Here is a 4189-nt window from a genome sequence, read left to right on the forward strand (position 1 = left end):
GACCTGGGCACGAACCCGTGTCCCCTGCATCGGCAGGCGGACTCTCAACCACTGCGCCACCAGGGAAGCCCAAGATTGGAACTTTAAACTAGATTAGATGAGACTCCTAATAACTAAAGGCAAACGGAAAGCTATGGGATCTGTTCGTCTTCTGCCCACCCAGCAGAGAAGGGAGATTGGACAGAGCACAGTAGTAAGTCACAATCAGTGAAAAGTAAAAACACTCCAGGTTAGTTTTTTGCAGCTTCATATATCTGAATATGTATAGACTATCTCTAGAGGGACACACAAGAAATGGGGAGCAGAGACTGACTCTTGGGGGTGACTTGGGGACTGAATGCATCTCAAGGATGAGAGGAAAACCTACTTGCTGCATACCTTTTGTGCTGCTTTTTGTTTGCTTGTTGCTATGTACGTGTACGACACAAAATTGGCAGAAGTCATGCCCAAAGCAGTGAGATAGAACAGGAGTGGTGGAAGAAGTGGAGACAGGACCCTTAGAGCTCAGAAAAACTTGGCCAAGTTCACCTCTTTAAGGGAACGGGCTCACACTGAGGTGTAAAACCCAAATTCCTTTCTGCCCCAGCAGGAGCGGGGTATGGGGATGGTAGGGGCTACTCTGCACCCAGATTGTTCCTGAGAAGCAGAAGATGAGGATGAATCTGGACGCTCACATACAAGCCATGTGCTGGAAGCAGCCTGTCCCCATGGCAGGGCACAGAAGGGGGACTGCAGTGCACACAGCCCTCCACCTGCCCGTCCTGCAGGTGCTTGACTAGAAAAACTCACAACACGCAAGCATGAGTAATCAAAAAGGAGCCATCACGACATCTGTGTACAGACTGTGCAAAAGGAAAAGTCTGGAAGCAGGAAGAGAGGAAATGTCAACAAAGCATTACAAGTTGTATGTATGAGGATTTTCCTTGTGGCACAACAACAACCCTAAAACCTAAGAACCACCCAAACACTCATGAATAGGAATTAATTATACAAATCGTGGTAACCTATATAACTGATTACTTTGAAGTCATTAAAACATGAGTTATATATGTATGTCCTAATATGGAAAGGTCTTCAAGATATATAATTTTAAGTGATCTAAATAGGCAATATGAGGACATATTGCAAAATTCTAATAATACAAGATGGTATTAGTAGACAGTGAAAGCAAAGTTGCTCCTTCACCCCCATTTCCCAGCTGCTTAGATCCTCTCTCCAGGAGCAGCCACTGTTCCCAAATACGTGTGCCAGGATATATTACTGAACTTTTTAAAAAAGTAAGGTCGGAACAGCATGCAATTCCATTTGCATAAAAATTTAAAGTATATATATGTGCAGATGTGTGTATATAAAATATATCATATATACAATGCATAATATGTATGTATATACACACAGTACAGTATATAAAAGCAATATATATTGTTTTTCTGAAAAGCAACTCAGGACCCTATTAATCAATCAATTGATTAATTAATTTCTTCAATTATCTTTAGGAAAATGACTAGCAATCAGAGGAGGGTAGGGTAACTTGATCAAGTCGGTAGTATTTTATTTTGAAAATATTTTAAAATATAAAACACATTCTCCCCGTAAGAGTTTCAAACAATATAAAAGTATTTAAAGTCACAATGATCACTATTCAGGTGGCAGTTTGAGGCCGACCCTGCCAGAAGAAATAGGATGCCAGCCAAGAACCAGCAAGGACTGGTGGGATACTAGGACCCGGGCAGAAGTGCGGTGGTAAAGCTGTGGAAGGGTGGCGTCCAAGCTGGCCCCTGGTGACACTGGCCTCCTGGAATGCATGTCCTGTGTAGCTCCATCTCACACTGCATAGGGCTGACCTGTATGTACCAACAGGATTGAGTGAAATGATGTGCATAACTTTTGAGTTAGGACATAAAAGACACTGTGGCTTCTTCCTTGCTCTTTCTTGGATCAGTTACTCTGCCTTACAACTGCCGCAGTGTGAGGACACCCAAGCAGCCCCATGTAGAGGTCCATGAGGCAAAGAACTGAGGCCTCCAGTCAACAGCCATTGAGTGAGCCATCTTGGAAGTGGGTCCTCCAGCCCTGCTTCAGATGACAGCAGCCTCAGCCAACAGCTTGACTGCAATCTTGTGACAGACCCTGAGCCACCTAATTGTCCCTGGACTGTTGACCCTCAAACACTGTGTGAGATAATGAATGCCTGTTGTTTTAGGCAGATAAGTTTTGAGGTAATTTGTTGTGCTGCGATGAAGAACTGATATGAAGGCCTAGGCACCCTGGGCCTCACCCCACATGCAACAGGGGACTTGAGAGTCAACTACTCCAGCACCATTTGCAGGTGGGAGTAGGACTTCTGCTAACACAGGGTATGTTCAACCTTCAGCCTAAAGGTCTTCAGAGCTGACATATGGGAAGGGGTGAGGCAGTTTGAGGCGTGTGTGTGTGTGTGTACAATATGTGGGTATGTGAATAAGTGTTGTTCCCTTGAGCCTTCCATAAAGGAAAAAAGGAGCCTGTTTTATGTGCCCTTTGCCCCCAGGGTGACTATGAATCCTAATTTAGTTATGGGACCTTTTTAGTTTGTTTGTTTGTTTGTTTGTTTGTTTTTTGCGGTACGCAGACCTCTCACTGTTGTGGCCTCTCCCGTTGCGGAGCACAGGCTCCGGATGCGCAAGCTCAGCGGCCATGGCTCACGGGCCCAGCAGCTCCGCGGCCTGTGGGATCTTCCCGGACCGGCGAAGTCCCCTGCATTGGCAGGCAGACTCTCAACCACTGCACCACCAGGGAAGCCGTAGTTTTGTTTTTTTGTTTTTTTTTTTAATAGACTTTGTTTTTTTAGAGCAGTTTTAAGTTTACCAAAAAATTTGAGAGGAAGGTACAGAGGTTTCCCATATTCTTCCTGCCTCCACACATACATAGCCTCCCCCATTATCAACACCCACACCCATGTGTTACAACTGATGAACCCACATTGACACATCATAATCACCCAAAGCCCATAGTTTACATTAGGGTTCTCTCTTGGTGTTGTGCGTTTTACCAGTTTGGACAAATGTATAATGACGTGTATCTACCCTACAGAGTAGTTTCACTGCCCTAGGAATCCTCTGTGCTCTGCTTATTCATTTCTTCCTCCCAAGAAGGAGCTTTTTATTCCATGTTATACCTTCTTCATTGACTCTTTACCATATGCATGTATCACTTTTATGTTTAATTTTTAAAGCAGTGATTGGGCAGTAAGGGAGTGGAGAAAAGCAGTATAGAGTAGCCTTAAAAGAGCTACGCCAGGAGAAAGGGAAGTGAGAAAGTGATAGGGCAATAGCTTAAGGAAATAGCAGGGCAGAGAAAAAAGTATCTTTAATATGAGGGAGCGTTGTGTCCTTTTTTTTTTTTTTTTTTAACAGGAAGTTGAGAGAGGAAAATATAGTGAGAGAGTGGATGCTTGCTAGAACAAGGTCACAGACAGAGCTGAGGGTAGGGGACAGAGGGCCAGGCAGTGGGGTTAACCTTGGCCAGAAGGAGGGGCACATCTTCAGGGGAACGCTGGCATTGGGGGCCTCATGGGGAGTGGTTCTGGGGCTGAGGATGGGCAAGCCAAGTGGCGGCAGTGAGAAGCCCAAGGGACTCCAGACTGACACATGGCTGAAACAGCAAATGGTGGGCTCCAGGCTGGAGAGGAGGCAAGGGAAGCCAGGAAAAGATGGTGAAAGAACAGAGTGAGGAGGGGCTGATGTCAAAATGAAGATGAAAAACTGGTTCAGTGGCAGAAATTTAAAAAACAATAATTTTTTAAAAAGTTATGCTCAGTGACAGGAAATTCAGGCTCATAAGCAAGCACTCGGTAGATGCTTGGCTGCATGACTAAATATGAGTAGCAATGTCAGAAATGTTGAAACAAAACTATGAAAGATTTTCAAACAGCACAAGCCTTTCTTGGGAAACACAACTTTCCTTTGGCTAAAATGACCCCACAACTAAACGCGGTCTGTTTAACCAGGGAGGCGACACTAGAGGGAAGAAACCACTGAGGCCAATTAGCTACCAATTCATCAACACATTAAATTAATCTTTTCAGATTACCAGCTGTACAGCACTTGCCTCTTACAGAAGTAGAAGCTACATTCATGCACAACTGGTTCTGAGAAAAATTCCTTATACATGAGCTGAGATGCTAAAGGAAATGAGTCACTTAGGAACA

The sequence above is a fragment of the Lipotes vexillifer genome, unplaced genomic scaffold (genome assembly GCF_000442215.2).
Source record: "Lipotes vexillifer unplaced genomic scaffold, Lipotes_vexillifer_v1.1 scaffold1403, whole genome shotgun sequence".
Lineage (NCBI taxonomy): Eukaryota > Metazoa > Chordata > Mammalia > Artiodactyla > Lipotidae > Lipotes > Lipotes vexillifer.